Source organism: Mobula birostris, chromosome 12 (genome assembly GCF_030028105.1).
Source record: "Mobula birostris isolate sMobBir1 chromosome 12, sMobBir1.hap1, whole genome shotgun sequence".
Taxonomy (NCBI): Eukaryota; Metazoa; Chordata; class Chondrichthyes; order Myliobatiformes; family Myliobatidae; genus Mobula; species Mobula birostris.
This window is the reverse complement of record NC_092381.1, coordinates 78,780,426-78,804,361: the sequence shown is the minus strand read 5'-3', so window position 1 is coordinate 78,804,361 and position 23,936 is coordinate 78,780,426. Positions and strand designations below refer to the sequence as shown.

General features: G+C 40.7%; 1 long non-coding RNA gene across 1 annotated transcript in view; it reads left to right on the top strand.

Annotated features, from left to right (window-relative positions):
- Positions 1-23,936, top strand: part of LOC140206368 (uncharacterized) — a 75,602-nt gene that overhangs the window by 33,399 nt on the left and 18,267 nt on the right. The gene's annotated exons all lie outside the window — the stretch shown is intronic.

The window sequence follows — 23,936 nt, the reverse complement described above, 5'->3', positions numbered from 1 at the left end:
AATCAAAAGAAGAAAACTATGTACAAAGTAGGGAGTGATCTTTTTTTTTACAACATAATCATTGACTTGTGAGAATAAAATCAGGCCTATGAGGTGTTATGTATTTAAACCATTTTTCCCCAGTATGAATCAAAGCAAAGTGTCTCAGCCCGAAATGTCGACTGTACCTCTTCCTAAAGATGCTGCCTGGCCTGCTGCGTTCACCAACAACTTTGATGTGTGTTACTATTGAGCACGGCTTACTTTCTGTGTCTCCGGAGGGCCGTGGGACGAGCACATGATGCGCCCTCTCATTTTCAATCTCCATAGTCAGGGGAATCTCCAGTGCTTCCCACAGCAACTTTTCTATAAACTCCGTCATTGACAATCCCTCCGCTCCTTTGGGAACATTATAAATCCTGATATTTTTCTGTTGCAATCTTCCCTCCTGGTCAAGCAATTTACTTCCCTGTTGATTTAATATTTTTATCATCTTACTTAGTATCCGTTGCACGTTTTGCACGTGATCTTCCACCTTTTCAATTCGAGTCTCTGCCACCACCATTTTCTGATTGACGTTGGCGAGCTCTGACTTGATATCATTGAGTTGCTGTTTTATATCTTTTTGGACTTCCCTTATCTCTTCTAGAATCTTTATCATGTTTGCCGCTTCACCTGAACAAGGCCCAGTGTCAGCTTCGCCACCACGCGCACGTGTAGGAGAGCTGCGCATTGCACATCTCTCTTCCATATGCTCTGCAGTGGTGCTTTTTTTATCTTCATTCTTTTTCACCATTCTTGTCTCCCTTATCAATTCAGATATTTTCGAAAGATCTTACACTTGGTGGATTCACGGGGCAAAATGCATTTTTCCGGAGGAGCTGTTGATTTAAGCTGCCATTCCGGATGATGATGTCACCAGAATCAGCGCACATCTTCTTAACTCTTTATACTCAGAGGTCAACTTTTCATGACTTTCATATGGAAATCTGTATTAAAGCAAGCAAGTTTATTGATAGACGTTACCCAGAGAGGCAGAGAAGACCCTCCCGCAGAGACTTGAGTTATAAATGGGTCTTAGACCAAAAGTAAAAAAAGACTTGTTATAATTTGACATTATTGTGTTACTTTGTTATGATTTGATATTATTAAGTTACTAAGTAAACAAATGGTAGGCGTTTGTATATTAAGGGTAGACATATTTGTTTAGCATAGTGTCCCAGTAAAAAAAAGTTGATACACTATTAAAATAAAAGGGAAGGAGTGTACTGTATGGCCTACAGTATAATAAGGGACTACTTTATGTTGTAGGGCACGTCGTTGCATGCGCTATAGGCATGTATTGATCTGTATGTGTGTGCCGAGTTCGGTTTCTGCCAGTAAAGAACCATGAACCTTAGCTCCCATCTCCAGTGTTTTTATTAATAGCATTGTTGTGTAACCAGGCCACGTACACAACACTCTGTATTTCTTGGCTATCTGGAGAAGACAAATATCAGAGTTGTGTTGTACATGTATACTTTGACAATAATATGAACCTTAGAATCTTTTTCAGTGGAGCAGGAGTAGGCAGAGCAGAGACTCCTGGACAGTCAGGTTTGTGGATCTTGGGTAGGTGGTAGGAGGTCAGAGTACAAAGTACAGTGCGGGGTAAAGGAATTATGAGGTTGATGGTAGCAGATGGGAGTTATCCAGGGTTGATGAGGTCAGTGATGGTGTTGGAGACAATATTCTGATGGCCTGGAGTAGGGTCCTCTTCAACGGGTAAGTAAGAGGAGGTATCTGAGCATTGGTACCTGGCTTCAGCAAGGTAGAGTTCAGTTTGCTACACTACAACAGCTCCCCCTTTGTCTATGGGTTTGATAATAAGGTTGGGATCAGTGCTGAGCGAGTAGAGGGCAGTACATTCACAGGGGTAATGTTTAAGGAGTAAGGAATGCTAAATTTGAACCAGTTGACATACTAGACACCTTGTCTGTATCTCATTGGAAATTAGCCATAAATGCTGGCATGTTTTTAAATGATCCGGAAAATGCTGAACAGTACATAATAATGTTTGCTAGGCTTGGGTGCGATGATATATTCAAGGAAAGACTGATGTTGCACTTGGCCCTGTTTTATCGCCGTGTTTCCTGCCCTCTTGGCTTTTTGCTTCAATGTTATATTCTTCTTACAATCATTTTTTTTTGTAAATTGATGTTCCTATCATCACTACAATAATCACTATAGGAGCATTATATTTGGTTAAATAATCTCCACCCGGCTGAAGCCAAACACCAGTTGTGAAATAGCAAGCTTCTCTCCTCTAGACCATTATCTCAATGTAACAGATTCATTCTCCGTTTCTTTATTCTACAAGAGACACACGGGATTGCAGATGTTGGAATCTGGTGCAACAAGCAATCTGCTGGAGAAACTCTGCAAATTGATTAGCATTTGTGGGGGAAAAGGAATTGTCAGTATCTCAGGTTAAAATGCACGGAATGGAGAGGGGAAAGAGCAGTAGAAAGAGGAGCAGAGGAGGGGTGAGAGCTGGCAGGTAGATTGCAGTAGGCAGGGGAGAGTAAAGCAGTTGGAATTGGGAGTCAGTGGCAGGTGGGTGATAGATCAGAATCACATATAATATCACTGGCATATTTTGTGAACTTTGTTAACTTTGAGGCAGCAGTACAATGCAATACATGATAAATATAGAAAAAAACTGAATAACAGTAAGTATGTATATGTGTATTAAATGCTTAAATTAAGTAAGTAGTGCAAAAGCAGAATTAGAAAGTAGTGAGGTAATATTCCTAAGTTCAATTTCCATTTAGAACTCTGATGACAGAGAGGAAGAAGATGTTCCTGAATTACTGAGTGTGTTTCTTCAGCCTTCTGTACCTCCTTCCTGATGATAATGATGTGAAGGACGCATGTCCTGTGTGGTGAGGTTGCTTGGTTACCTAACCGACCACAATGAATATCAATCGAGGCAGGTTATATAAAAACAACCAAACATTTCTTAAGCACGAATAAACAATAAAAGAAAATAAACGAAAATCTTAACCGAAAGTTAACCGCTATGCGGCCATTCAACAAATCATCACTCGGTACTGGTTCTTAAAGCGATAAATGCAAAAACAGTTCTTAAAGCGGTAAAGTCAAATACAGTTCTTAAAATGGTAAATTCAAAAGTCCAGCAGATTTATACATTCAATTGGGAGAGACTTCTCTGGAGAAGGATTTCTTCAGAGATGCGACTTTCCCACTGGTTCTGTCCAAAAGATTCAAGATGAAGGAAATAAACGGCTTAAAACAACTGACCTTTCTTCTGACGAGCAAATCCTGCATGAACTACCTTGTTCTTTTGGCAGGAGTTATCTTCGATGCAGGTCGCTACTTCTTCAACGAAGACTCAATAAGGTCGATCCTTTGTTAAACTGCCGAACGATACCAAGTTCTCATAATCCTTCAAGTCCTGTACTTTGATAAAATTTTCACTCTCCAATACTACTGAAAAGGTACATCGACAAACCTGGCAGAAATTGCCAGTCCAGCACTATTGTACCTTACAATAGAACGTAAAACTCCCTTGTAAAAATGAAACTGCATCATAAAACAAATACTCAACGGAACAGAGACAATGATGAATGTTCTAGCTGGAAAACTAACTGCCTCACCAGAGGTCTTCCCTTTTATACCCGTGGTGAACATGTCATCACATGACCTCAAATCGGTGGGAAAATTATATCAGGTGACCTCCAAAAGACCATTACATCATTCTCACAAGAAAGTCACAAGATCTCCTTGAGGTCCGTAACATCTCCCTCCAAAAAAAAAAATTTTGGTCTCTTAAGGAACAAAATTTTAACAATTAACAATTTACTAAAAAAAAACAAAGGGATGAAATTTACAACATACACAATATACACAGTATCATCTTTCAGCACGTTACAAACTAATATATAGTATGAGTGTTACAAATGTTAAAATACTACTCCATAAAAAAATTACATTGTACATTTAACATCTAGATAGACAATCAGCGATCACATTATCTTTACCCTTTAATATGAGTGATCAAAATATTGCACTCCTGTAACATTAAACTCCAATTTAATAATCTTCTATTTTTGTTTTTCATCTTACTCAAAGGCACTAACAGATCATGATTGGTATAAACTGTAAGTGGTTTATGAATACTACTAACATACACTTCAAAATATTGTAAAGCCAAAACAAGGGATGATAATTCCTTTTCTATTGTTGAATAATTTCTTTGATGGGCATTAAATTTCTTAGAAAAATAAGCTACCTGATGATCAACTCCAACACCATCATCTCTTTGAAGTAACACTGCTCCTGCAGCTTCATCACTAGCATCTAATAAATGAAAATGGTTTTTCAAAGTCAGGAGATTTGAGTACAGTTTGACTACATATTATAGTTTTCAATTTATCAAATGCTTCCTGACAAGACTCCGTCCAAACAAATTTTTCATTTTTCTTCACGATTAGTTAATGAAAGAGCAATATTAGCAAAATTCTTACAAAATTTTCTGTAATATCCTACCATACCCAAGAATCTTCTGAGAGTTTTCTTACCAGTTGGAGTGGGTACTTCTAAAATTGCCTGAACTTTTGCTTGAACAGGAGCTAATTTTCCCTGACCCACAACATAACCAAGGTAAGTCACTGTGGCATGACCAAATTCACTTTTAGCTAAGTTAATAGTTAAACTAGCTTTTGAAAGTCTCTCAAATAGTTTCTCCACCGCAGTAATATGTGCTTTCCACATATTATTTCCTGTAACTAAATCACCAATATAGGCAGCTGTATCTTTTAATCCCTGAATCACACTATTAATCATCCTCTGAAAAGTACCTGGTGAATTCTTCATTCCAAATGGAAGAACATTATATTCATATAACTCAGATGGGGTTACAAATGTAGAAATCTCTCTACCTCTATCTGTCAATGGAACACACCAATAACCTTTTAACAAATCAATCTTTGGAAGGAATTTGGCTTGTCCAACTTTATCCACACAATCGTCTAACCTAGGGATTGGATATGCACCAGTTTTTGTCATAGCATTCACCTTCCTGTAATCTGTACAAAACCTAATACTATTGTCTGGTTTAGGCACCATAACACACAGTGTACTACAATTCAAATTAGAATGTCTAATAATATCATTCTCTAACATATACTTATTTTCTTGTTCAGCAAGTTCACATTTTTCACTGTTCATTCGATATAGATGTTGTTTTATGGGTTTTGCATCTCCAACATCTATATCATGTGCAGCTACGGTGGTTCTTCTAGGGACGTCTGGAAATAAATCTCTATATTTAAAAATTATCTGTTTCATCTGCTCTCTCTGTTCCGGCTATAAATGAGCTAATTTTTCATCAATATCTTCTAGAATTTTTGAATTTGGTAACCTAGCAGAAATAATGTTGGGTTTAAAATGAGTTTCAGATGAATCATCCATTAAGTTTTTAGAAAGATCAGACTCATTATTGATCATGGCAGTCATAGTAGCAGCTTCTCTCTCATAATACGGTTTTATCATATTTATATGACACAGCTGTGTTGGCTTTCTTCGATCTGGGTTTTTTATCATGTAATCCACATCATTTACTTTAGATTTAATCTCATAAGGACCATGAAATTTAGCTTGTAACGGGTTTGTTTGCACCAGGAAAAGAACCAACACCTTATCTTCAGGCTTAAATAACCTCATTCTAGCTTCCGTATCTTACCAAGTCTTCATTTTCTCTTGAGCCAATTTTATATTTTCCTTTGCCAAGGTACAAGCTTTATATAATCTTTCTTTAAATTTTTAAACATAATTTAGCAAATTAGTGTGTACCTCTTTATTAATCCACTGTTCCTTCAACAAGGCCAAAGGTTCTTAAACTCCATGCCCAAACACAAGTTCAAAAGGACTAAAACCTAATGATTCCTGTACTGCCTCCCTTTACTGCAAAAAGTAGTAAATGTATAGCTTCATCCCAGTCCTTTTCATTTTCCACACAATATGTCCTAATCATAGTTTTTAATATAAAACTATGATTAGTCTCTCCAAGGCTCCTTGCGATTCTGGATGATAGGCTGTTGAGATAATCTGTTTTGCTCCCAGTCTATAAACTATCTTCAGAAACAATCCAGACATAAAATTACTACCTTGATCCGATTGTATTTCCTTAGGCAACCCAAAATAAGTAAAGAATTTTATAAGGGCCTTTGTCACAGTTTTGGCTGCTATATTCCTAAGAGGAATTGCCTCTGGAAACCTAGAAGCTGTGCACATAATAGTTAATAAATATTGATGTCCAGTTTTAGTTTTTGGCAAAGGACCTACACAGTCTACAATGATTTTCGAGAACGGCTCACTAAATGCTGGAATTGGTTGCAGTGGGGCCACTGGAGTAACCTGATTAGGTTTACTCACAATTTGACACGTATGACACGTTCTGCAAAATGTCGATACATCTTTTCTTAAACTAGGACAGTAAAATTGTTTAGAAACCTTGTTCATAGTTTTCTTTACACCAAAATGGCCACCCGAATGTATACTATGAGCCATAGTTAAAATCTCATTTCGATAAACTTTAGGAACTACTACCTGATGATTAACTTCCCATTCCTCACTAGCAGGAATTGTAGGTGATCTCTACTTTCTCAGTAATACTCCCTTTTCAAAATAATATCCTACTGGCACTTTTCAATTTCACTATCTGGAAGAGCTTGCTCCTTTAATTTAACTGTCTCAGGATCTCTACACTGCTCTGCTATCATCTCCTTCCGAGATAAAGACAAATCTTCATGGTCAGACTTACTATCAAAATCCTGATCAAATAATGTTGGTAAGAAATTTTCTGATACATACTCAAAATTCGCATCCTGAGTTGAACTGTCATGGGTAACAACCTCATCCTGTACATCAGTCTTTTTAGCTATAGCTCTTGTTACAACACAGGAAGAATCTGTGTTAGAATCCCTCTGTGGTTCCTCAGAATTGGGATTTATTGTCAAATACACTTCAGGAAAAACTTGTCCACCTGCTAAGTCATTCCCTAACAAAAGAGAAACATCATTCACAGGTAAACTGGATTGTAGTCCTACTTTAGCAACCCTTGTAACTAATCCTGACCTTAAATTTACTCTATGTAAATGTACTGGCACAAGGGCACTCCCAGCTCTGCTCATATAGTTTACCTCACCAATGTCAGGCTCATCACTAAACTTTAGCACACTGTCTAATATTAGTGATTGAGAAGCTCCAGTATCTCTAAGTATTCTTATTGGCATTGAATTGGATCCTTCTTTCAAGGATACAAATCCTTCTGTTATAAAATGTTCATATCCCCTCTTAACTTGGTCAGACTCTGACGAATCTTCATTAGTGTTTTCTGAACCCTGTGGCTTTACGGGTGTTTCAATATGCTGCACACAAGCATCTGGGACTGCTTCCTTCTCTTTCTTTTTCAATCGGAAACAGTTAGCTACTACATATCCAGGTTTCTTACAATAATTACAAATAATACCAAAATGTCTTTCTTTCACATGTCTCCCTTCATCCTTACTTTCTCACTAACTTCAGATTTAATTTCTGGTTTACTTTGACTCTCTGTGCTATTTTTCCTTTTAAAATTTCTACCTGGAGAAAACATATTCATATGAATTAAAGCATACTTATCAGATAATTTAGCAGTCTCCTTTCAGTTAAGTACGTTCTTACTTCAACAGGAATGCTTCTTTTAAATTCCTCCAGTAAAATCAACTCTTTTAATGTATTGTACTCCCCATTCACATTTTTAGAGGAAACCCATCTCTCAAAACACACAGATTTTTTATAGGCAAATTCCACATAAGTTTTTTCCACAGATTTCTTCAAATTTCTGAATCTTTCTCTATACGCTTCCGGAACCAACTTATATGCCTTCAATATAAGCTGTTTAACAGTATCATAATCCAGTGCTTGATCACATTTAAAACTGTATAAACTTGTTGTGCCTTGCCTTTAATTACACTTTGGAACATCACTGGCCATTGCACTTTTGGCCACCCTAGCCTTAGAGCAACAGTTTCGAAATGCTGGAAATATTTGTCCACTTCAGCTTCTTTAAATGGAGGAGCCAAAATAACCTCACGACTAGCAATAAAATGTTTCTTATAACCAGAAGACTGATTTCCCATCCTTAATTTCTCCATCTCTAGCTCAAATTTCCTTTGATTTTCAGCTTCTCTTTCTTTAAATTCCCTTATTTTATGGGCCTCTCCAGCCTCAAATTCCTTCTGTTTATTTTCACCTTCTAACCAACTTCTTTCCAAATCAGCTTCTAATTGCTTTAACTTTATTTGTTCAAGATGTACCTGCATTTCCAGATTACTCATTGGAAACCTATCTAACACCTCATCCTCAAACGTTTTCAAATTGATATAATGCTCAGCGATTTTTCTTTGAATTAAGGCCTTTGTAGTACTCTTCACAATTCCCTTAATATCCAACCTCCTAGCAATCTCTGATACAACAAGTTTTCTCGCATTCACTAAAAACCCTGGGTCAGGCGAATCCATAAAGTCATCAATATTCATTGCTGCCGAATACCACTCACACACCAATCAAACAAAAAAAAAACCAAGTATTTCCCTTTCCCAAATCAGAATGGCAATTAAACCAGAACTTAAGCTCAAAAATTTGGAATAAGATCCCGGACGAGCCCCCACAATTTCTGTTACGTAACTGGCCACAATGAATATCAATTGAGGCAGGTTATATAAAAACAACTAAACATTTATTAAACACGGATAAACAATAAAAGAAAACAAATGAAAACCCTAACCGGAAGTTAACCGCTATGCGGCCGTTCAACAGATCGTCACCCGCCACTGGTTCTTAAAGCGATAAATGCGAAAACAGTTCTTAAAGCGGTAAAGTCGAATACAGTTCTTAAAATGGTGAATTCGAAAGTCCAACAGATTTATGCTTTCAATTGGGAGAGACTTCTCTGGAGAAGGATTTATTCATTGACGTGACTTTCCTGCTGGTTCTGTCCAAAAGATTCACGATGAAGGAAATAAACAGCTTAAAACAACTGACCTTTCTTCTGGCGAGCAAATCCTGCATGAACTACCTTGCTCTTTTGGCAGGAGTTATCTTCGATACGGGTCGCTACTTCTTCAACGAAGATGCAATAAGGTCGATCCTTTGTTAAACTGCCGAACGATACCAACTTCTCTTAATCCTTCAGGTCCTGTACTTCGATAAAGCCTTCACTCTCCAATACTACTGAAAAGGTACATCAACAAACCTGGCAGAAATTGCCAGTCCAGCACTATTGTACCTTACAATAGAACGTAAAACTCCCTTGTAAAAATGAAACTGCGTCATAAAACAAATACGCAACGGAACGGAGACACTGACGAATGTTCTAGCTGGAAAACTGACTGCGTCACCAGAGGTATTCCCTTTTATACCCGTGGCGAACATGTCATCAAGTGACCTCAGATCGGCGGGAAAATTACATCAGGTGACCTCCAAAAGACCATTACATCATTCTCACAAGAAAGTCACAAGATCTCCTTGAGGCGTGTAACAGCTTAATGAAAGACGCCACCTTCTTGAGGCACCACTCCTTGAAGATGCCTTGGATATTATGGACACTAGTACACATGATGGAGCTGACTAATTTTACTACTTTCTACAATTTATTTCAATCTCATGCAGTTGCCCCCACCCCCTATACCAGACGGTGACGCAGCCAATCAGAATGCTCTTCATGGTATATCTGTAGAAGTCTTTGAGTGTTTATGTGACAAACCAAATCTCCTCTAACTCCTAATGAAATATAGACACTGTCTTGCCTTCTTTATAGCTGCAACAATACGTTATGACCAGGTTAGATCCTTAGGGAGATATTGACTCCCAGGGACTTGAAAGTGCTCATTTTCTCTACTTCTGCTCCCTCAATGAGGATTAGTTTGCTTTCCCTTGTCCTACCCTTTCTGAAGTTCACAATCAGTTCTTTGGTCCTGCTAACACTGAGTGCAAGGTTGTTGCTACGACACCACTCAGCTAGTTGTTATATCCCACTCCTATATGCCCTCTCATTGTCATCTGAGATTCTGCCAACAATGATGAAGATAGATAAAATGAAGAAAGGTAATGGAGAGAAAAAAAGTAAGAATATGAGAAGCAAATGGGGGGAGAGGAGAGGAGAGTGAATGCTGGAAACTGCTCCTGGAGAGTGATAAACTGAAACTCAAAAGGCTACCAGTGCTAGGATCAGATAAGTAAAGGAAGTGTGAATGGAAACCAATAGGGGGGAGGTGACTGGCAGATGGAAATAATTGATTCTACTGTACTGATCTCTTTGTGTATGCCGTTATTTATGTTCACTCATATTGTGTACTTCCAATTTCCACTTACCTTCATGTGGCCAGATCTGAGTTTTCTTTATTCAAGGCTAGTCTTGACCTGAGCTAGCATTTTCCAAGCCACTTCAAATCATTATCTTCATGAATCTTTTTATCTTTGTATTTGATTTCAAAGCTCCCCAGTCCTGAGCCCCTTTTCAGCACTACTCAAAAATTTGATTCAATAAGCTTGTCACACCAAATTAGATTCCAGTTTTCTGGATGAGAGATTGCAACTGCCTGAAATATGCCAAACTTAGAAAGATCTTAATCATTTTTTTGCACCCAGATCTTGCTGGTAATTGATTGTTTAAATGGAAGCAAGTCCAAGTCTTCCATATAAGTATTATCTAAAGCAGAAACCCAAGCATAAAGGAAATTCAATCATAACTGAATAGTACTGAGATTCCCAAGCAGCATTGCTGGGGATTCACGTATTGGGTTCGATAGCAGGGTAGACCCACAGTGGTGGAATGGAGGTGGTTGCTAGGCTGGGTTGAATCGGGTTTGTATGGTAAGGTTCTGTGTCTTCAACCTGTGTTACAAGGAGAGACATAGACCAAGTGGACCTAAGTACAGAAGAGACCAGAGACGAGCATGGAGTTGAAGAAAGAATTTTTACCTGAGGATTGGTTTGTAGAGAACACACCTAGGACGTAAGAATCACCACACACAAAGTAGGTGAATGCAAGAACAAGCAAAGACAAACAAAACAGCAGGAACATAAATATCAATAGGTTTCATTAGGTACATGTAACATCAGAGAAATGTATACAATATACATCTTGAAATACTTTTTCTTTGCAACCATCCACAAAAACAGAGGAGTGCCCCAAAGAATGAATGACAGCTAAATGTTAGAAACTTAAAATCCCACCCAACTGCCCCCATACATAAGCAGCAGCAAAGCAACGACCCCCCTCCCCCACCAAGAAAAAAAGCATTGACACCCCCACCAAGCACTCAGGTGTGCAGTGTTACGTACCCCGTAACTGGGTTACCAAACCAGCAGAAATGGATCACTTAGTTGTAGTCTGGTTTAACAGAAGCTAATAAAGTTTTATTAAAGAAATAAGTAACACAGTACTCTAATCGTAAGGATATAAATGCAACAGGTTAGCAATGATAAAACACACATGTACACAGAACTAGGGTAATAGGAATCAACCAAGCTCTATCGCAGTCTAGGGGTAAAATGATCAGTCTCAAGTGACGCAGAGTTCAGTTCAGCTTAGTACAGTTCGCAGTAATCGCTGTTGTGCCATTGGAGAGAGAGAGAGATAGAGATATTCAAATCTGATTCAGCAGACCTTTGATGTTCTTCGCAGTTAGCTCTCCGGCGGACCCTTTGTTATGTCTTCTGTGGTCACCGACTGTGACCCCTCCGCTCCGGATACGACCGTTCTTCCGCGGTGAACCCGGCACCCAGGCAAGGGCGGACACACACACCAGGTTCCTGCCGATCGTACCCTTTCACCCTGTGCGTCTATGGTTGGTTCCCACGACCAGACCTCCAAACTCCCAAACCCCCACCAACTTGTGGGGGCACACCGCTCTTCCAGGGTCTTGTTATCTTGTGATCTCGTGGTGTGTCCCGTGTCTTAGTGAACCTGTTCTTTTTATCCCCCTGCCGGGGTATCACCTGTCCATCAAACTTCAAACAGTTCAGGTTCAAAGCAACCGGTCTGTCAATACTCTTAATTGTGTTTCTTTTCCGTTATCTCTCTCCTCTCTCATTAACATTTTGAACGCTTCTCCATTGTCTCCCTTATCTCTCTCATCAGTATCAATCTTCTGATAACTTGGTTTGTTGTCACAGCAGCAAAGCATCAATAAAGACACAGACCTGCAGTACTCCAAAGACTACTTGTTCACCTGGTAATACGATATACCAGAGACTCTCTCTCTCCCTAATAAGGGAAAAAGAGGTGTCCCATTTCACAGCGAGAGGGGAGACATAACAAAACAACTCGCTGGTTTATGCTGTTGTAGCCTCCTGGTAAGCCTCAGGCTCGCTTAGCTTGCTTTCGTCTAGGGGGAGCAGCCTTCAGCCCCGCCAAAATGGGTAATCAAGTTTGTGTGGATGCTGTGTGATGTACCCCGCCAAATAACAGACAATAAACCATAGGCGATTAAATGATTACACTTTATAGATCTTACTGGAACTATGTAATTAATAGAGATAAAATATAAAAGGAAAATAAAAAGCGCCAAACTTATCAAAGTTCAACCACTTCACGCACAACAGCTGGAGCTCAATTAACGGTGTCTTCTTTCCACTGTTTGATCCCCTCCGACCTCCTCGACCCGCCGCCTGGGACCAACCATGGTGGTCGACCAGACACTCCACACGAGTCTGTCTTCATCTCCTCTCCTTGCCGAAGACCCTGGGCCTCGGACTCCTGCTCGGGGTCCGTCCCGCCACCCAGCTTACAGAATCGCGCCTCCTCTCTTTGCCCCCATCCACCTTCTGCTCCAAAACCCATGAACAATAGCTTACAGACACACAAGAAAGGATAACATCTATCCCAATTGGTTCATTCTGTCTCTTATCAATTACATAACCCAAACAAGCAGAGCGAGAGAGAGAACTCCTTACATCGCTGTTATTATTACAGAAAAGCTATTTTATTATAACGTACAAAGAAGCCATTTTGTTAGTCTTCACAGTAACATAAAAGAAGAAACCCCTTACACTGTTAAAAGTCTGTTGCATCACTTTTCCTGAGCTCAGTGCCCAAAGAACTCAGGTCTCTGGGCACATAGCTAGCAGCCAGCTCCCTGTTTCTGATCTTCCAGGTACTTCCATGACACATCAGACAGTGGCCACAGCCTTGAATCAGCCTGTCTCCAGAGCCATGAAAATCCGGCACCCTGAAGGTGTGTTAGGCTCCCAGGCTATGTCCTTGGCTTATCGAAAAGCGGCTGGTTGTGTAGCCTTGAGAGCGGGTCCCATTTCCTCAGAGAACCGAAGTCAGCGTGTAACTCCAGGTCAGTGTCTTCAACAGAGCCTAAAAAGGTAAAAAAGAGATATCAAAGATAGAAATAGAGCTGTTTCAGAAGATGCAAGCAAAGGAGGCATTGTTAGGCGCTATCATCCTAAGCTCTACCCCTCCAAATAATATAGAAACAAAACAAGGCTTAATTCACTGTCAATAAAAATAAAACACAGGTGAAAATGATCAATTAATACTCAGGGCAGGAGGAGTGTCGGGACCTGGAGGAATCTAGCTCCCCCTGGTGATCAGACTTCAGAACGTCCACCCCTCTCCTCAGGCAGCATCTGACAATCCAGGGTGATCTACGTGGTGATAGTGGAAGTCTTGGATCAGGTCCAGGTTAAAGATGTCATTGGATAGAACCTACAACCTTTCCTCTGGACCGTTACCCTCCCAATCCAGCAAGTACTGGAGTGGCAATGGACTGGACGGGTGTCCAGAAGCCGACAAAAGGTGAGCACCAGCTGACTGTCAATGATGCAGGGAGCTGGAGGCCTTTTCGGGACTGAAGCCAGCAGATTGCACGGAAGGGATTTTAGGTGGGAAAGATAGAAGGTAGGACTGATACACATGGTATGTGGGCAACTGGAGATGTCTGAGGCATCTTCTTCAATGACAACTACCAGCTCTGAGTCAGGAATAAACAAGGACATTGTAACGTGACTTCAATTCCTGGAAATCTACCTTGTTGTCTGGTGAAATGGGACAGAGGTCCCCCTAGTCAGAGCAGTAGAGGTGCTGCAAAGAAGCTAAAGTTGTGGATGAACCTCTAGTAAAAATTAATGAACCCCAGAAACCGCTGAAGCTGCTTGTTGTGGTGGGTTGTGGCCAATCCCTGATAGTCTTGTCTTGATAGGGTCCATCTGCAGATTCCCTTTAGTGACAGTAAACATAAGGATGAAGACTGTGGTTATGTGAATTCACTCTTCTCCAGTTTGACGAATAGTTGGTTCCAGAGTAAGAGTTGAAGGACCTGTCAAACAGCTTTCGCCTGTCAGTGTGGGTGTTGTGATCCTTTTCTCACTAAAAACCTCCAGCAGATCTGCACACTCAGAATAAATTCTGGACAGCTGGGGAGAGATGGGTAGGCAGGCAGACTGGAAGTGGGAAGACCATCTGTGGAGTACACTGGTGGACCAGTCAATTTGTGGGTTGTAGGGGGCTAACCAGGGGTGTCCTAAGATCAACAGGAGCTCAAGAGAATGAATAAGGTGGAACTGGATAGTCTCAGTATACTGTTCTATATGTTAGACAAATGGGAGCAGTGAGGTGGCAGATCCTCCCATGGCCCAGAGGTCTTCTGTCCAGAGCCATGGCCATAACAGTTGCTTGAGGTGGACCAGGGAAACTCGGAGATCTCTTGCTAACCTGAAGTCCATGAAATTGCCTTCTTTTGCCAGAATCCACAAAGGCTCCAAGGACATGTTGTTCTTCACATCCAGGCGATGGAAGTAGATAGCACGACCCCAAATTAAATATAATCCCCTCCTCACTCTGGTCCCCAGGGCTGTACCTCATCGGGACTACATTATCAGAGTAGAGTGAGCAATCCGTAAACTCCCACCGGATACCTTGGAGGAAGTAAAGATAGAGGTCTACATAGACTAATATGAACAATTGGACGGCATGGCCATGGGATTGCCCTTGTCACTGGCTACTGCTAATTTCTACATGGAGGACTTTGAGTTCATTGTCCTTACACCCCAAATGTTTCTTCAGATACATCATAATGTGGCCTCATGGACTCCAGGCACTCCAACAATTCCACGACCATCTGAACAGTATACATCCAAACATTCAATTTACAATGGAGATAAAGGAGAATGGTTGCCTCCCGCTCCTGGTCATTCTAATATGACACAAACCAGATACTAGCCTCGGACATGGGTTTATACCTCAACGGTAACAGCCATTATCATACCTCCCAAAGCGCTTTGATTAACCGTGCAAATACTATTTCAGATCTGGAGAGTCTCCCCAGGGACTACAAGGTGAAGGAAATCAGTTGGGCCCTTAAAAGGGCCAACAGGAAAACCAGAAAACCAAAGAACAAGGAGGAACCCATTGCTATCACCTGTCTTCCCTATATTTACATGGTTTCTAGAAGGATCACCAGGATCCTGAAGAAAAGCCGGTTTAATACCATTCACAAACCTGTAAGGAAGCTCAAATCACAGGTTAGGCAGGTCGACTGGCATCTACAGGATTCCCGTTAATGTGGACAGCGTATATCAGCCAGACAGGACACAGAGCAGAAACACATCACAAGGAGCACAGGAGGTGTATCCTTTTGTGTTACCCAGAGAAATCAGCGGCAGCAGAACACTACATTCGTAATGGCCATAAGATTGACTTTGACAGCACAAATTTACTGTGCCATGCCAATGGCTTTTGGGACTGCCTAGTAAAGGAAGCAATTGAAGTAAAACCAGAGGGAAAGAATTTTAACAAAGACGAAGGTCTCACTCTAAATAAGAACTGAATTAGATTGTAAACAAGGTGGGAGAGCAGAAACCTGATTGGATGATGACTAACAAATCAGGAGGGATGGAGTATAGGGGTATAATTACCACTGAACTAGACATACCCAGGCATCATTCCTGAAGAAAGCGACAGAGATTGTGATTGAAACATTGGTTATAATTGATACCTGTACCCAGTTGGTAGCCCGAGAAGAGTTTATTCATAATCCCCTCTGCCTGTAAACCTTTTCTTCTAATTTCAGAAGGAATTATAAGATAGTGAATGCAAAACAAGGAAGAAAATAAGCACCATTTTGATAAAAATAATCAGCTTGGTTGAATATTTTAGGCAACTTTGTCCATCTTTTATTGTTACCAAGTAAAAATTTTCACCTTTTTAAGGACTTTTTAAAAATTTATTTTTAATTCAGGAACTGCTCTTCTCAGTTCTGCTTCTTTGTTTAATTAAAGCAATTCAAAACTCAAAGTTAGCAAATAACATTGCTGCTATTAATCACTTCAAAGAAGGTTTTCTTTCTTGTTACAAAATTTGAGATTGTTCATCATCACGTACTCAGTTCGAAATGGATTGCCTGACATAGTGTTGCTTGGTGACAGAAGTTTAAGTGACTTTCATCAGATGAACAATATACTTTGTTGTAGATTTTCTCACTCCTGACATATTAGGATCTTGCAAAATGATGACCCAATATGTGATTAATTTTCTTGCGGCTCATTATACTTCTTTCTGTATCGTTTTCATTATGTGATTTGACTGCATTACATATTTGCCGTATACTTCATCTTCAATTTCATTGCCCTGCTTCGGTTCTCTGAACTTGCATGTTCTGAAAAGTGCAAATTCAGCTGCTGTGGGAAGTGAAGATAATTAGTATTTCTTCAGCGTCGCAAAGGATGAATCCTTCACATTAATTATTTTAATTCCGTTTGAAGCTGAAACTGCTTTATCACCCAGTCTCACGAAGTAAAGCTTTGTTGACAGGGATGCGGAGCACACTACTTTCAGTGCAGTTACTGTGCACCACTCATGGAATGTCAACCTTTAAAGACACACACCCAAAGGTAGCCAATGGGAGAGGACTGAGGGAAGTCGGGTGGAGGATGTGTGGAGTGAGAGGTGGGGAAGAAGCCCATAGAGGAGCTTGTCAGTGGGATTCATACCTGGAGGAACCTCTTGTGCATTAAGGTGAGGCAGGGGACATTAGATCACTGTCAGCTCTAGCAGAAGGTGGTGAAATTATTCCTCTTTGCTGCTCAAAATTTCAGAACCTGACCAGATATGAAGTCAATACCAATGGGATTACTGCTCTCATATTGATGGTCACACTGACATACACATAATCATAAGCACACACAAAGTCCCAAGATCCAATCTCAAGTCCACCCATTTGGATTTGCTAGAAAGCTCATATGTGGCCAAAGTTTGGATTCTGTCCCAAAAAATCTTATAAGAATGCAGGTTGATGTGGTGAGGACAAGGAATCTGGATGAGTCTATCTTCATGCTCTCACTGGAGGTGGTTCAGAGTCAGCAGGCGATGAATGACCTGTGCTGGAGATCAGCCTACTGGTTTAGGTGACAACTGCAATGGAGGCACAGACTGAGGTTGCATGAAGTCTTTCAGCACCTTCACAGTTTCCCCTGATCCAAGTTAATGTTTGCCCTCCGTCATGTGGGACCAGCTTGAAAATCTGAAGGAACAGTAACATGTCACCAGTGATCAGCCGGATGTCTCCCGTGAGAGGAGCAATGTTTTTCGTGAGCAGATTCCTACTCCTAATGGAAACAGGAGTGCTACGCAGGGGTGGCCCGAAATGCACTTAGTGTGCGAGGAACTAGTTGTCTTCCACAGCCAGAAGGGTGAAGGATATCAGCAGAAGGCTCCCCTTTATGACCTGTGAGGTGCCATGTGGGAGCAGGCCATTTATTTATTTATTTGTTTGTTTGTTTGTTTGTTTATTTATTTATTTGTTGCTTGCTTGCTTGCTGTACAGCGTGGAAAAGGCCCTTCGAGCTGTACCTCACAACAATCACGGGACCATTTACAATGACCGATTAACCTACCAACCAGTATAGCTTTGGATTGTGGGGGGAAACCGGAGCACCTGGAGGAAACTCACGGGGAGAATATACAAACTCCTTACAGGCAACAGCAGGCCGCTGGTACCGTAAAGTGCTGTGCTAACCACTACGCTATCATGCTGCCCCTGGGCTGAGTTGTGTAACTTGGCAAGTCATTCTCAACCACAGGAGCGGAGGTTCCCATTGCCACTGGAACTCACACACATCATGAGCAGAGTCTGCTCAGAGAGCACAGGGAGATGACTCAGATGAGGAAGGTGAAGACCACAGGAAGCAGATAGCAGGCAATTTATTAGTCAGATCTGCTCTAAGTTTGAAGGTTGAACCAATGGTAGATCACTGTGACTACCAACAAAATTTGGCACCATTTTCTACCCTGAAATGCTGCCTTGTGTGCACATTCAGGATGTTGGTGATATCCTACCCACCCATTATAAACACAGAGGTCCCTTCCCACTCTGATCTAGCAGGTGGTATGTTCACACTGCACCCTACAGATTGTCACCCCAGAGCACTCCTTAACTGAGCCATGGAAACCAGTCTGACACCAACCCATCTGAGGCAATTGTTTTTTTTGTAGATCATCAAGGACATCTGTGGAAACTCGTAGGGAAAAGAACAGCTTTTGGAGGCAAGACTGAAGTGACGCAAGGTTATATTGCTCAAGTATCAAGATCCATATATAATGCTGGAAAGAGGAAGGACACTGGGCTATGAGAGTTCAAGCCCAATCAATCTTGATTTTTTTTTAATCATTATTTCATTTTATTTGCTGTTGTGAAAGATTTGGAAGACATTAGTATTTATTCGAAAATATTCTTGTTCGAGGCAAGTCATGTCCTTTATTCTGTGAATATAAGTCACCCTGGTACAGCAGCTGCTTGCATTGCAGTAGATTATGCTTCATATAGAAATGCTGCCTTTGGAGGACTGTTAGTGAAGTCACTCATTGGATGAGTATATCAGAAAATAAGCTTTAGTACACTGTAGACTTTGGAAGGCAACTGAGCAGCCTGCAGAGAATTTTAAAGCAATGGCTTGGACTCCAGAAAAATTTTGGATGCATCAACATGAATTGTGCACCAAAGAGCCTAACACAATTTCCCAAGGATCACTTTTACCCACAAATATTGTTTGACTGTTCTATGAATTGTATGACTAGATTGTTGCATGATTTGTATGTTAAAACTGAGCATTATCTAACCCTGGGTTTGATTAATGTTCTCAGCATCTAGCTGTGTTACTGGTCATCAGTGAGAACAAATGAGAGTCCTGAGTCTTTCATCAAGAGCTTCCTAGAATTTCTGCTGCAAAGATCCAGGCCATTCAGCTCGCATTGATGTTTTCTGAGAGCACAACGGCTTGCCCATGCTATCTCCTTTGAACTGTATTTAACATGCTACTTTTCTCATCCCTCTAAAAAGGTCATGCTTTGCCATTTGAGTAAATATGCAGATGGAATTGTCAACACAGCTTAGGTGTACAAAATTCGGTTAAACCTCCAGTTCTACTAATGTGGATACATTTTATTTTATTGAAATTGGATTTAATCTTATTCCCAGTTTTGCTTCATTTAACAATGACAAAGTCCCTTATGGGAGGCTAAGCCAGAAGATTAGGATTCCATGGGCAAATTAGCTTTTGGATTCAGAACTGGCTTGCACGTAGAAGACAGAGGGTAATCGTTGAGGAGACTTATTTGAGCTGGAGGTCTGTAATTAGTGGAATTCTGCTGGGATCTGCACAGGGACCTCTGCTGTTTGTGATGTATATAAATGACCTGGATAAAAATGTAGATGGGTGGGTTTGTGAGTTTGCAGATGATACCATGATCATTGGAGTTGTGGATAATGTAAAAGACTGGCTAAGAATAAAGCACCATATAGATCAGTTGCAGATATGGGCAGAGAAATGGCTGATGGAGTTCAACCTAAATAAATGTGAGGTGTTGCACCTTGGCAGGGCAAATGCAAGGGCAAATGCACTACCTCACTTTTTTTGATATACAGTATTTCTGTTTTTGCACATTAAAAAAAATCTATTCAATATACATAATTGAGTTACTTGTTTATTTATTATTATGTTTTATTTTATTTTATTATTTTTTCTGTCTCTCTGCTAGATTATGTATTGCATTGAACTGCTGCTGCTAAGTTAACAAATTTCACGTCACATGCCGGTGATAATAAACCTGATTCTGATTCTGATTCTGACAGTACACTGTTAAGGGCAAGATCTTTAAAAGTGTTGCTAAGCAGAGAGATCTTGGGGTCCAAGTTCATAGCTCCTTGAAAATGGCTACACAGGATGTTTAACCATCCTATACACAAGGTATAGGTATAGGGTGGTGAACCATCCTATACGTAGGGAAGAGATATAGGGTGGTTATGAAAGCTTATAGAATGCTTGCTTTCATTAGTTGAGGCATTCAGTACAAAAGTCAGGATGTTACATTGGAACTTTATAGAACTCTGGTTAGGCTGTTAGTCTTGCGAGACCATGGATCTGCGCCTGGAAAGTCTTCATTCTCCAGGGCGCAGGCCTGGGCAAGGTTGTATGGAATACCAGCCGTTGCCCATGCTGCAAGTCTTCCCTCTCCACGACACCAATGTTGTTCAAGGGAAGGGCATTAGGACCCATACAGCTTGGCACCAGTGTCGTCGCAGAGCAATGTGTGATTAAGTGCCTTGCTCAATACGTTGCCTCGGCTGGGGCTCGAACTCACGACCTTCAGGTCGCTAGTCTAATGCCTTAACCACTTGGCTACGTGGTTAGGCCACAACTAGGGTATTGCTTAGTTCTGGTCGCCCCACTATAGGAATGATGTTCAGGATTTGGAGAGGCCACAGACGAGGTTTACCAGGACACTGCCTGGTTTAGAGAGTATGTACTGTAATGAAAGGCTGGCCAAGCTTGGGTTGTTTTCTCCGGAGTGGTGACGGCTAAGGGAAGATCTGATAGAGGTTTATAAGATTATGAGAGGCATAGATAGAGCAGACAGGGAGTATCTTTTTCCCCAGAGTAGAAATATCCAATACTAGAGGGCATGAATTGAAGGTGAGAGGGGTTAGATTCAAAGCGGACATGGGGGGATAGGAAAATGGAAGGAAAAAGACATTGTGTAGGGAGGAGTGATTAGTTTTGAGGTTTTTTAAATTTACTTTTTAGCTGGTTTGGCACAACATTGTGAGCTGAAAGTCCTGTTCATGTGTTGTACTGTTCTATTTTCAATGTTCTATGATCAAAGGTTTGAGGAAACCAACACTTTCAGAGGCATCTCCTCTTTTTAAAGCATAGTGGGAGTGCATTTTACATTTTAAAATGATTCCTTCCTGACAAACCAATTACTCTGCTTTTTCTTGCTTATGAAGTCTGTTGTTAGATTAAAACAGATGTTTTGAAGCTGTTCCAGCCCTTGTAATTTAAGGATTGTCTTTATATCACCAGATGCCTTTCCATTTTTCAAAGGAGTATTAAAGCAAGCTTGTACCTTGAGGGCTTTGAAGCACTTCTGACATTAGTGTGTTGTATTAATGCTAGTTTGTAGAGCATCATCTGCAGACACTCAGGACAATCCCCTAATGGCATTTGAAACACTTCTGAACTCAAAAAACAATTGGAAATAATTTAATGGTTAAGGATAAGATTGGAAGTTTACATTAGATATGAATGGCGCAGATCTAAATAAAATAGACAGACTGTCTAACGGAGTGGAAATTCAGCAGTGAATAACTTTACCTTGTCAGGAAATGGATATCTGGAATTTAAGACCTTAAGACCAGAAGACAGAGGAGCAGAATTAGGCCATTTGGCCCATCAAGTCTGCTCCACCATTCCGTCATGGCTGATCCATTCCCGCCCCCCGCCCCCCACCAGACCTTACTCCCCAGGCTTCTCCCTGTAATCTTTGATGCTGTGTCCAATCAAGAATAAATCAAGCTCTGCCTTAAATGAACCCAATGACCAGGCCTCCACAGTTGCCTGTGGTAATAAATTCCACAAACTCACCACCCTCTGGCTAAAGACATTTCTCCGCATCTCTGTTTTAAATGGGCACCCCTCTATCCTGAGGCTATGCCTTCTTGTCCTAGACTCCTCCAACATGGGAAACATCCTTTCAACATCTACGCTGTCTAGGCCTTTCAACTTTTGAAAGTTTTCAGTGAGAATCCCCTTATCCTTCTAAATTCCAACGAGTACAGCCCAGAGCCATCAAACATTCCTTGTATTTCCTTGTATGATAACCCTTTCATTCTTGGAATCGTTCTTGTGAACCTCCTCTGAACCCCCTCCAATGCCAGCACATCTTTTCTAAGATGAGGGACCCAAAACTGTTCACAATACTCAAGGTGAGGCCTCACCAGTGCCTTAAAAAGCCTCAGCATCACATCACTGCTCTTGTATTCTGGACCTATTGAAATGAATGCTAACATTGCATTTGCCTTCCTCACCACTGACTCAACCTGCGAGTTAACCTTTAGGGTGTTTTGCACAAGGACTCCAAAGACCATTTGCATCTCAGATTTTTGAGCTTTCTCCCTGTTTAGAAAATAGTCTGCACATTTATTTTTACTATCAAAGTGCATGACCAATGTATGCCATTTGCCACTCTCTTACCCATTCTCCTAAGCTGTATAAGTCCTTCTGCAGTCAACCTGTTTCCTCAACACTACCTGTCCTCCATCAATCTTTGTATCATCTGCAAATTCGGCAACAAAGCCATTTGTTCCATCATCCAAATTATTGATGTACAGCATAAAAAGAAGCGGTCCCAACACCGACCCATGTGGCACCACTAGTCACTGGCAGCCAACCAGAAAAGGATCCTTTTATTCCCACTCGCTGCCTCCTACCAATCAGCCTCTAATCATTCAGTATCTTTCCTGTAATCCATGGATTCTTAACTTGGTAAGCAGCCTCATGTGTGACACCTCGTCAAAGGCCTTCTGAAAGTCCAAATATACAACATCCACTGCATCCCTTCATCTATCCTATGTGTAATCTCCTCAAAGAATTCCAATAGGTTCATCCAGCAAGATTTTCCCCGGAGGAAACCATGCTAATTTTGTCCTATTTTGTCCTGTGTCACCAAGTACTCCATAACCTCACCCTTCACAGTTGACTCCAACATCTTCCCAATCACTGAGATTAGGCTAACTGGTCTATAATTTTTTTTTTGATGCCTTCTGCCTTTCTTAAAGAGTGGAATAACGTTTTCAATTTTCCAGTCCTCTAGCACCATGCCAAAGTCCAATGATTTTTGGTAGATCATTAGTAATACCTCCACAATCTCTACAGCTACTTCTTTCAGAACCCTAGGGTGCCTTATGTACCCTTAGATCTTTCAGCTTTTGAGCACCTTCTTCCTTTTAATAGTAAGTGCACTCACTTCTCCTCCCTCGCGCCCTTCAACATCTGGCACACTACTAGTGTCTTCCACAGTGACGGCTGATGCAAAATACTCATTTAGTTCATCTGCCATCTCTATAGCCCCTGTTATTATTTTTCCGGCCTCATTTTCTTGTGGTCCTATATCCACTCTCATCTCCCTTTTATTTTTTTACATACTTGAGAAAGCTTTTACCATCCACTTTGATATTGTTTGCTAGCATGCTTTCATATATCATCTTTTCCCTCCTAATGATTCTTTTAGTTGCTCTCTGAAGGGGTTTAAAAGCTTTCCAATCCTCTGTTTTCCCACTGATTGTTGTCCAGCTCCGACTTCCCACTGATTGTTGTTTTGTTGTATGCCCTCTCTTTTGCTTTTACATTAGCTATGACTTCCCCTTTTTTTTTAGACTTAATCTGCAATCCTTCTCAAGATTTCTGCATCAAAGACAACAGGTTACAACGTTGGGGTCTCCACCATCCATTTCGACTTACATATGTGCTAAATTGGATTCACATCCCTGTTCTTTTCTCAGTGCTCAAACAGTAGCTGAGAATTTCCTATCAACTTCACTTTTGGAAATACAGTTACTATACTG